Source organism: Podarcis bocagei (genome assembly GCF_964188305.1).
Source record: "Podarcis bocagei genome assembly, chromosome: 1".
Classification (NCBI taxonomy): Eukaryota; Metazoa; Chordata; class Lepidosauria; order Squamata; family Lacertidae; genus Podarcis; species Podarcis bocagei.
Window position 1 is genome coordinate 121,740,307 of NC_138125.1, and position 12,235 is coordinate 121,752,541.

The window sequence follows — 12,235 nt, forward strand, 5'->3', positions numbered from 1 at the left end:
CATGACTAGTAGCCATTGGTAGGCTTTACTGCCATGAATTTGTCTAATCCTCAGATAGATGCCATTTGGGCCTGGCGTTTTGTTTTGTTGGTTTTTATTTTCCCTATTAGACCACGTACTTGGTCTCTCATCACTATTTGCCTCAGTTCCTCAAACTGCCTTCCAGCAAAAGTTAGTTCAGTCTCAGGAATATGCCCTCTGTCTTCCTCTCTGAAGACTGATGCAAATATATATATATAAATTTCATTCAGCTTTTCTGCAATCTTTTCATTCTCCTTTAGCTTAGTATTAGACTCATTTGTCTTCCAAGGGTCCAACCACGTCTAGCTGATCCCCTGCCACTAATATATTTAAATATTTTGTTGCTGCTGTTCTTCGAGGGGCGCATTGTGCTTTTAGAAAATTCTTTCTTAGCATCGCTTATTGTCTGCTTGCATTCCTTTTGGCCAAGTTTGTGTTCCATTTTCTTCGCATTTACACATGACTTCCATTTCTTGAAGGAAGACTTCTTGCCTCTAATAGCTTTCATAAATCTCGCTGACATCCTCTTGGCCCTGATCTGTGGTATACACTCCAGCTGAGCTTTTTACATTGTGTTTTTAAACAACTCCAAAGCATTTTGGAGTGATTTGACCATCTTGACACTGCCTTTCAACTTTTTACCAGTTCTCCCCATTTTTGAGAGGCTACTTCTTTCGAAGTCACATGCAACCATGTTTCATTTTCTTGGCAACTAACAATTTACTTGGTCCATTTAATTTTATTAAATTTAATACCATTTAATTTAATAGCACTTGGTCCATATCCCCAATTTCTTCAGCTTATATCTTGCACCAAGTCCTAGTTGCTTCTCAAGATTAATATCCAGGGTTACCAACCCTCTGGGTCTGTTCCTTGGCCACCTGTTTCAAAGCACAATTGTGTAAGGTACATGGGATGTGGGTGGCGCTGTGGTCTAAACCACTGAGCCTCTTGGGCTTGCCAATCAGAAGGTAGGCGGTTTGAATCCCCAGGACGGGTTGAGCTCCCATTGCTCTGTCTCAGCTCCTGCCAACCTAGCAGTTTGAAAACACACCAATGCAAGTAGATAAATAGGTACTGCTGCGGCGGGAAGGTAAACAGCATTTCCGTGCACTCTGGTTTCCGTCGCAGTGTCCCGTTGCGCCAGAAGTGGTTTAGTCCTGCCAGCCACATGATCCGGAAAGCTGTGAACAAACACCAGCTCCCTCGGCCTAAAAGTGAGATGAGCGCCGCAACCCCATAGTTGCCTTTGACTGGACTTAACCGTCCAGGGGTCGGTGCACACCGATCCCTCTTGCTCTCCAGGCTTCGCTTCGCTGGAGAGGCGCTGCACAGTTTTCCCTCTCTGAGCAGCACCCCTTCAGCGAAGCAGGAGAAGTGGAAGGGACTCCGTTTCTCCTGCCACTTCGCTGAAGGGGCGCTGAACAGAGAGGGAGAGATTTTTTCCCCCCTGTTCTCCCCCTCTAAAACAAGGTGCGTTCTATAGAGCGAAAAATACGGTATTTATCTGCTTGCACTAGCGTGCTTTCAAACTGCTAGGTTGGCAGCAGCTGGGACCGAGCAATGGGAACTCACCCCGTCGCAGAGATTCAAACCGCTGACCTTCTGATTGGCAAGTCCTAGGCTCTGTGGTTTAACCCACAGCGCCACCCGTGTGTTGGTCAATAGGGGGGAACAAAAAGCCCCGAGGAACAATATCCCAATACATTTATTAGAATTACAGTGCCAGAATGTCGTGAAGAAGATTTTGAGCTCCTCGGACCTCACCAGGCAAGATGTTTTCTTACTTTATTTATTTATTTTATAGCTGCCCCATGAAATGAGTTCTCTGGGCAGCTAACAAAGAGTTCAAGAAACAGTAGGATCTTCAGGGGTGAGGAGGAAAGAGAGAGGGGGTGCTTTTTTTGTTTGCCACAAAACACAATTCCAGCAGCATTGATGGAATTGTGGTTGCCTTCTTCTCCAAAGGCTATTGATGGTGAATTGTATAATGAGCTGAACTTCAAAGACTCGCTGGGACTACTGAATTTGTTCAGTATGCAAGTCCAGTATTCTGCTAACTGAAAAATGCCTGGACAGAGTATCTGTGTTTCTGCTTGCTCTATAAGTTTGTGAGTGAGAATGATCAGCTTCTTGTCAAGTGTTATGTTTTCAGAGCCTTCTATATAAGTGGTTGCTGGTTTTTTTTTAAGTGATGGGGACCTCTTTTTTTAAAAAAGGTTTAAGAATTATATTATGCAAGCATGGGAGCTGGGAATTGTCAGAATAACTTGCAAGGTTGCAGACATCAATTTGTGGCTCATCAGGTATGGGGTATTGATCCATAAAGTTGATGGCTGCATACTATAAAGGTATCACAGTACCAAGCATTGTACTCTTCTATTTAATTGTATTAACATCAACTTTCTTAAGTAAAACAGGCTTCATAATTGGAACAATCAGCAGCTTGAGTGGCAGCTCAATTAATCAGTAGAATTGGCAGTGAAATCTCTGATTAATTAAACGCTTAACAAATTTAATACTGAAATGATGCCTTTTTAAACTAATGCTTTCCCACTCAGCAGGCTTCTGTTTGTAATTAAAGTTGTCTTTAACATAATTGGAAATGAGAACCTCCGGTAGAATTTGTCTTTGGGAAAGATGATAGTGAAATGGATGTCAAAGCTGTGGTTTACTAAACCAAAAAAATCATAAAATACTTTTCAGATAAGACCACTTATTTTTCAGCAACCTATAGCTGGCTGGAAAGAACTGTGTCCCTGAACATGTGCAGAGTACCTTTTCCAGATCGGTGGAAAATTGCAGTCAACCACTGTGTGTCTGGTAAGAGCGGGAAAAACTTTTGGCTTCAAAGGCATGATTTTCATATTCCGCAGATGAAGTGTGGTATAGAAATTTAACTCACCTAGACAGAATGATCAACTTCTATAGAAAATTTATGTGATTCCACTGATGTTAACTCTGTCTGAAGCGACTTAGTGACTTGGGTTAATCAAATATCTTGAATTTCAATTGGTCGCTTATTTTTAATGTGATGCCCAATGGGAGCCAAACTAGACATGATACACATTGCATAGTTTGTCCTTTTGTCCCCTTTTGTGGTTAATTTTAACTTTATATTTCCAAACAGGTAACTGTACAGATATAAGAAATGAAACCAAGTAAGGAAAAATCAAACTGATCCCACTTCAACATTAATCCAATCACCTTGAGCAGACATATAATCAAGGTGTTAATAATAATAACAAAAACCTGATAGCTTGTCAAAAGGGCAGTTTACATTAATTAATTTACATGGCAAGAACAATACATATCAGGATAAGTGGAATTTTATGATTTCCAGATCCTTGCCTAATGTGATTGGGGAATCTCTGTTGCCATCTTTTTATGTTAGCAAAACTAATAACATCCGACCACACTTTAGCAACTTTTATCTGGTTCTGAGAATCCCTTTAGAGCCCTTAGTTTTGCATTAATCTCTTTGTTAAATGCTAGGTGCCATACTTGGTGGCACCAATATTCCAGTTTCCCTTGTCAGTTCCTTCAGTCATTTTTATTCCAACTGTCATCAGCAAAAAGCTTTGCTATCTGTTTCTGAGTTTGGGGTTGAGTTGAGGTCCATCAAGGCTAGCTGTGGGTTTTTGTCCACAGATTGCTATATAACCTCCTAAGGTAAAGGTAAAGGGACCCCTGACCATTAGGTCCAGTTGTGACCAACTCTGGGGTTGCAGCGCTCATCTCGCTTTATTGGCCGAGGGAGCTGGCGTACAGCTTCCAGGTCATGTGGCCAGCATGACTAAGCCGCTTCTAGCGAAACCAGAGCAGCACACGGAAACGCCGTTTACCTTCCCGCTGGAGTGGTACCTATTTATCTACTTGCACTCTGACGTGCTTTTGAACTGCTAGGTTGGCAGGAGCAGGGACCGAGCAACGGGAGCTCACCCCATCGAGGGAATTCGAACCGCCGACCTGCTGATCGGCAAGTCCTAGGCTCTGTGGTTTAACCCACAGCGCCACCCGTGTCCCAATACCTCCTAGTTTTCACCAAATGCACAATTCCAGAAATGGTGAGCCCATGGGCAGGACCACCACATATGGTGATAGGTACCAAGTTCTCCAGTATAGCACTGGAACTCATTAAATACAACCATGTGGTATATGTGCTATCTTTAGCATAGATTATTTGACCGGGGTTGATGCTGTTTATACAACTGATTTATTCCACAAATTAACTGGGTCAACTTCCTCAGTTTACCGTATTTTTCGCTCTATAACACGCAGATTTTTTCTCCTAAAAAGGAAGGGGAAATGTCTGTGCGTGTTATGCAGCGAATGTGTGGTCCCTGGAGCCGAAAAATAAGGCAAAAATCAAACCGTGCTTCAGGGAGAAGGGAGCTCCGTGAGAGAGGAAGCTGTTGCTTTCCTGCATTCTGCCTCAGGGTCTCTCTGCCCACCCTGCTCTGTTTCGTTGCTGTGTTTGCTCAAACGGAACAAAGAGCAGGGAAAGCCCCTCCCCTCCAGGCAAGAAGAGAGGAAAGCAGAGCGTCGCTCTATCCTGTCCCTGCTCCGGAGGGAACAATGTTTGTGAAGGGAAGAGAGATTACAGGTTCGGCTTAAAATTCTGATTTGACTTCCTGCTTTTTGTTTTTGGAGACACACAGCATTCAAATATGCTTTCTTCCATTTAAAAGGATGAAATCCTTAAACAGTGGCTGGCTTGTGTGGGTGGGTGGGGGGAAACTTTTGCCTTCCTTTCCTCACGTTATAGCCCTCTCCTGCATTCTTAGCCTTCTGTGTTTTTCCTTCCCTCCCCACTTAAAATGTGGTTACAAAGCATGGATCCACATGGATCCTCAGGATCTTTGCATTGGGTCAGCCAAAATTCACCATCAGAGCACATAGCATGTCCATGGCTACAGCCTGTCCCCCCAAAAAAAAATCACGCACCCACTGTTGCCTGGGGCTGCAATGGTGCAAAAACGTGGTTAAAAAGTATGGGTCCACATGGATCCTCAGGATCTTTGCATTGGGTCAGCCAAAATTCACCATCAGAGCACATAGCATGTCCATGGCTACAGCCTGCCCCCCCCCCAAATCACGCACCCACTGTTGCCTGGGGCTGCAATGGTGCAAAAACGTGGTTACAAAGCATGGATCCACAGGGATTCTCAGGATTTTTGCATTGGGTCACCCCAAATTCACCATCAGATCACATGTCTGTGGCCACAGCATGAAGCACAAAAATGATACGTCCACTGTTTCATTCAGAATATTTTTTCCCTTGTTTTCCTCCTCTAAAAACGATGTGCGTGTTATGGTCAGGTGCGTGTTATAGAGCGAAAAATACGGTATATACCCCAATAACTCCTGTTCCCAATCACACTCCCTTACCATTTAAGAACAGGCGCACCCCAAACTGTTGTCCAGTAATACAGTATACAGTTTGGAAAACATACCCTTTGATTTCAGCAAAAGAAATTGTGATCCAAAAGGGGTCCACTGTTTTGTGGGCTTGATCACTATTTTAGGAGGCACAAAAAGGTCACGTGCCTGCTTCTTTGTTGTTGTTGTTTAGTCATTTAGTCGTGTCCGACTCCTCGTGACCCCATGGACCAGAGCATGCCAGGCACTCCTGTCTTCCACTGCCTCCCACAGTTTGGTCAAACTCATGCTGGTAGCTTCGAGAACACTGTCCAACCATCTCGTCCTCTCTCGTCCCCTTCTCCTTGTGCCCTCCATCTTTCCCAACATCAGGGTCTTTTCCAGTGAGTCTTCTCTTCTCATGAGGTGGCCAAAGTATTGGAGCCTCAGCTTCACAATCTGTCCTTCCAGTGAGCACTCAGGGCTGATTTCCTTAAGAATGGATAGGTTTGACCTTCTTGCAGTCCATGGGACTCTCAAGAGTCTCCTCCAACACCATAATTCAAAAGCATCAATTCTTCAGCGATCCAAATGATATTGCCTAGAATTGGTTGCGGTTCTGGACTCCTATGTTTCCAGCATTTCACCAACGTGTTTGTAAATCGGTTCTCTGTCATTTTCTGCATTTGCAGTGTAGCAGATGTCTTACTTAGCACAATAGGAGTCCTCCTGTCAATTTATTCTCCTTCTGTATCCACCTTCTATGTGAACTATCTAAACAGAGAGATGTTAGATAATAACATTGATTAGCTTTATACAACGCTTCCAAGTCTCGATTGCCCTAAATTTGTGGGAGTTTGGTTCAGTGGGAACAGAACATACGCAATGTAAAGACAAAATAATAAATTCTGTTAAAATGTTTGCAGGTCTGTGCTTGTAAACATGCAATAATATATTCATTCAACTGTTTTCTGACTGTAAACTGTCTCTCCAGGGTGTGGCAATCATCCCATTTGTGGCTATGAAGAAGAAAGCATTATTATTATTTTTTACCTGATTTGTACATCAAACGATTCAGAAAATGGGTTTATTTTGGAGTACCTGTCCTATCGGCTTCCTCTGCTTTCTGTGGGTCTTGGAGAAGACTGTACAGTGGTACCTCTGGTTAAGAACTTAATTCGTTCTGGAGGTCCGTTCTTAACCTGAAACTGTTCTGGACTTGAGGTACCACTTTAGCTAATGGGGCCTCGCGCTGCTGCCGCGCCGCCACCACACAGTTTCTGTTCTCATCCTGAAGCACAGTTCTTAACCTGAAGCACTACTTCTGGGTTTGCGGCGTGTGTAACCTGAAGCGTATGTAACCTGAAGCGTATGTAACCCGAGGTACCACTGTATTCACATTACGAGTTAGAGAGACTCAAACTGGGGGAGCTTTTTCTATCCCCCCAAAATGGGGTGCTACTTTCTGTGCCTTCCAACCACTAAGCAATGCCGCTAGATTTGAGCTCTATTGAATTTCTACTTAGTGCATGATCTAGGATTTGTATTTTGATCTGGACTATGGCATGCATGTTCGCTGCTGAAAAATCATTCTCACCACCACCACATGCCCCCAATAGTGATGTTTCTGTTAAGCTCTAGCTTGCTTCATATAAAAACGACCATATTTCACTGGATTTTTGTTCTTTGCCTAATAAACAACCTGCGAGCTTTGTTTACAGCTGGATGGAATTGGTTGCATTTTTTACTTTTATAGAAAAAATAAGTGTATTATGGCTGCAGGATTAGGGGCAACCTAAGATCTGCCTCGGGACACGGGTGGCGCTGTGGGTTAAACCACTGAGCCTAGGTCTTGCCGATCAGAAGATCAGCGGTTCGAATCCCCGTGACGAGGTGAGCTCCCGTTGCTCGGTCCCTGCTCCTGCCAACCTAGCACTTCGAAAGCACCTCAAAGTGCAAGTAGATAAATAGGTACCGCTCTGGCGGGAAGGTAAATGGCGTTTCTGTGCGCTGCTCTGGTTCGCCAGAAGCGGCTTAGTCATGCTGGCCACATGACCTGGAAGCTGTACACCGGCTCCCTTGGCCAATAAAGCGAGATGAGTGCCGCAACCCCAGAGTCGGCTGCGACTGGACCTAATGGTCAGGGGCCCCTTTACCTTTAAGATCTGCCTCACCTATTTGAGTGATAGCCAACATGATGCTCTCTAGATGTCGTTGGACCTCAGCTTCCATCAGCTCTTGCCCACATGCCCAATGTTCAGGAATTATTTGAGTTCCTTACTTCTGGCCTCATCTAATCGAGACTGCATCGTATGATTTCTGTTTTTAACACCAAATCTGATCTCCCCTTCACTTTATCTCTCTCCCTATCCTACCCTCATCTTGTCATCCGGCCACATGAAGAGTTCTGTGGTCTCAAGAGCTTGCTAGCTTTTGTCAGGACAACGGGGAGGACGAAGAGTATCCCAGTGAGGAGTGTAGCTGGAATTGGGACACACTGGGGCAAGCTGGGGATGGGGAAGGAGAGGTTGGTGTAGGACAGGCATCCCCAAACTCGGCCCTCCAGCTGTTTGGGGACTACAACTCCCATCATCCCTAGCTAACAGGACCAGTGGTCAGGGGTGATGAGAACTGTAGTCCCAAAACAGCTGGAGGGCCGAGTTTGGGGGTGCCTGGTGTAGGAAGTACTCCCAGGGAGACAGAGGATGGCAAGGGGATGGGGTTCAGTGCACAGAAACCAGAGGACCCACTGCTAGGGTCAGAGGGGCGCCTATTTCCACAAACACAGCAGGCTCTGAGGTGTAGGGAACAGTGAGAGGGATACTCTAGGAGGCTGAAGCAGGCAAGAGCCCACAGCTCAGCTCCCTAGCTGGCCAGGTGGGGCTCGCTATCTCTGGGAGGAGGGGTGTGATTCCTCAGCTGGAGTAGGCTTGGAGCAGGTGAGGGTCACTTGCCTCATCAGGCCCAGGTGCTGCAATCAGGCTGCAAAGTCCAACAGGGAACAAGAGATGAGGGACTGTGTCTCCTCAACTGCCCATGTTGATGGGCCTCAGCTTGTAGGATCTCTGCGGGACTAGACTTTGGATCCGTGGCTCGACCCTGGACTGGGGACTTGGCCTACTGACTTGCCACCAGGTAAGCCAGGGTTTCAGGACAGTTTGGTTGCTCCTACGAAGCCCAACCGTAGGTTTTGAAATAACCCTCAAATTGTTTAGTGCAGAAGAGGCCTGTCTGTTTGGTGTTCCTGTTGGGTACGTTCTGCATAATAATTTCGCAACCCTGCAGCTGGAGGGCAGTTAAGAGACCTGGCAAACCTTCTGACATAACGCAGCTTTGGAAAAAGATCCAAGCCACTGGTTGATTCAGGCGATTGAACAAAACATGTTTAAGTAGGTACATGCATGGAAAACTCATGATGTCATGGAGGAAGCCCTGCCAACTCATCGTCAGAGATGCCTCCTTCATGCTCGGTTGGAGCCTGTGGTGAAATAATCTTTAGCAGTCTGATGGTGGGACGTTTTTTTGTTGGCACCTGTCTGTCTCAGGAGACAATGGAGAAGTGTGTCTTTGCGGGGTGGGGTCAGATTGTTGGAAGGCTGCAGCTCCTGTTGTGGCTGTACAGACATGTTTAGTTGCAGCTGGGGCAGATGAAGGCGTCCGGTTGTGCTACTGCAGATGCACCTTGGCATTTCCTGCATTTTCATGAGGTCTGATGGCCCTTCCAACTCTACCATTCTCTGATTCCACATGGAAGGCTCACACAAGGAGCAGGTTGTCTTCAATTAACAATACAGTGGTATCTCGGGTTAAGTACTTAATTCGTCCCGGAGCTCCGTTCTTAACCTGAAACTGTTCTTAACCTGAAGCACCACTTTAGCTAATGGGGCCTCCTGCTGCCGCCACACCACCGGAGCACGATTTCTGTTCTCATCCTGAAGCAAAGTTCTTAACCTGAAGCACTATTTCTGGGTTAGCGGGGTCTGTAACCTGAAGCGTATGTAGCCCGAGGTACCACTGTAATAATAAATTTTATTTATACCCCGCCCTCCCTGGCCAAAGCCGGGCTCAGGGCAGCTAACAACAATAAAATTACAATAAAAACATAATAGAAAAAAATAATAATAAAGCAATTTAAAATACAGGTTAAAATGAAATTTTAAATGCAGCCTCATTTTAAAAGTAGCCCATAGGTCAAAACCGTAAGGGGAGGGAAACATAGGGGTCAGACTGAGTCCAAGCCAAAGGCCAGGTGGAACAGCTCTGTCTTGCAGGCCCTGAGGAAAGATGTCAAGTCCCGCAGGGCCCTAGTCTCTTGTGACAGAGCGTTCCACCAAGTCGGGGACAGTACTGAAAGGCCCTGGCCCTAGTTGAGACCAATCTAACCACCTTGCAACTTGGGACCTCCAAAGTGCTGTCATTTGTGGACCTTAAGGTCCTCCGCAGGGCATACCAGGAGAGGCGGTCCCGTAGGTACGTGGGTCCTAGGCTGCATCGGGCTTTAAAGGTCAAAACCAGCACCTTAAACCTGACCCTGTACTCCACTGGGAGCCATTTGGGGTTCAGTACGTATTATTACACAGGGAAGTTCAGGAGCTAAAGGGGTTTAGCTCCAGTTGCACTGGAGACGTTGTTGGGTGTCTTTGTAATCTCTCTCTCAGTTACAAATAACCAAGCAGTGCATACCAGGAGCAAATAGGCATGGCTAAAGGACCCTGCAAATCTGCCAGGGCTGCATCAGATTCCCAGAATGTGTCCCCCATCCTCTGCCAGCACAATATGCTTCCGCTTCCGCCAATCCAAACTCTCTTTCCAAACTGCAAAAGTGGGCTTCAAGTCGTTTCTCTGCCCCTCTCGCTGGTCGCTCCTGTTGTAAACAAAAATTGCCCTTTTCCCTTATGGGGTATCCAAGAGCCCATATAGAGTCGTTACATAGGTTCCCTATTGGTAGGAGAAAATAACAGAGGCCAACCAGAGAATATTGAGAAGCAAAGCAGCTAGTAAGCTTGATCTTTATTGATCTGTTGCAACAGGGTGCCCCCCTCACCCGCAGCAGAGGAGGAGGAGCCCAGAAAAATGGCGTGCAAGGCCTTATAAAGACTTTTGAAATTGCCACCCTGTAGATCAAGACCACCCCCAGAAACATCATACATACATCACAGAAGGGGTGTAACCTAAGACCACCCCCCAGATACATCATACCTACATCACAAAAAAGGCGGTCTAAACAGAAAATTTGAATGTTGTTTTTCTCCTGTCCTTATTTATCTCCTGTCTGGCAGGTTACTTGATTGGATTGCCTGGGAGCCTGGCCATTCTTTTGTAGTGATAAATACTTAGTTCCTGGGCCATGTCACAGGCTCACACCCTATTCAAACACAGACATACCCTTAAGACAGGATTTGTGAAGGAAAAGACAATGGGGAGGCTTTTCCACTTTGATCTTGCAGAGAAAATATTTGCTCAGTTTAGGAATCAAAATGGCTTCAGGTCGGTCTTCCTGTGCTGATCTATGTACGTGCGGTTATGAACATTACTATATATCTAAGACCATAAAATTCCTATCACATTCCTTTCTGAACTCTGATAGGCATCATATTTCAAATACAGAAAAAGGTTCCTGTATCATCATCTCTTGTTGACGAAATATCAACCATCACAGGCAATATTGACTGCACAGATGCACTTATGCAGTCCCAACCTCAGCACCGTCCTAAGTCTATGGTCCTGTAATATTAAAGGTAAAGGGACCCCTGACCGTTAGGTCCAGTTGTGGACAACTCTGGGGTTGCGGCACTCATCTCGCTATATTGGCTGAGGGAGCCGGCGTACAGCTTCCGGGTCATGTGGCGAACCAGAGCAGTGCATGGAAACGCCATTTACCTTCCCTCCGGAGTGGTACCCATTTATCTACTTGCACTTTGATGTGCTTTCGAACTGATAGGTTGGCAGGAGCAGGGACCGAGCAATGGGAGCTCACCCCGTCGCAGGGATTCGAACCGCCAACCTTCTGATCGGCAAGTCCTAGGCTCTGGTTTAACCCACAGCGCCACCCGCATCCCTCCCTGTAACATTATCTTTAACGAATTATCTTTCGAGCTTGTATAACAATGGTCCCACACAAATGCCTAGATTGGCAGAGAACTTGTCTGGTAGTATGCAAACCCGGCCCCTACCCCTCTTCCAAGCATCTGCCCTCTTATAACTGGGCTACAACGAAAGCAAAACATTTCACCCATCCTTTCGTGTTGGGGACCGTGGGTCTCCAAAGCCATTAAACTCCTTAATTTGCATAAATAAAAACATTTTAATATAGCGAAATAATAGACGAAATAATAGAGAATGATGACTCGTTCTCTATAGTTAAATGAAAAATAGGCTGGGCCAAGCAGGTGCATTTAAAGGCAATTGCATTTCAAAAAGTTAATTTATGTTGCCATTATTGACAAAACATAATAGGTGATATTAAGTGGTTCTGCAGGATATGTGGTTCTACGGGACAATAGCGGCTTCCCTTTTATGTCACCAGTGAGGAGCCACACAATACTTAATAAAATTAATAACAAACCCTTCAGTGAGTACACAGTAGTAATTAATTGGATAAGGGTAGGGAAAAATTAATTGTGCCATTAATTTATGCAAAACATTCAGCTTGGCATACATTAATTGCACAATTAATTTTATTCCTAAGCTCTTCCAATTAATTACTAAGCATGCTTGTTGAATGTTTTATTATTAATAATATTAAATATTGTGCTGCACATAATTGATAAGACAAAAGAAAAGTAATTTTTTAAAAAAGAAATAACATAGTTGCACAGGGAGAGTTAATGACGGGGATGTTCTGATACAATGC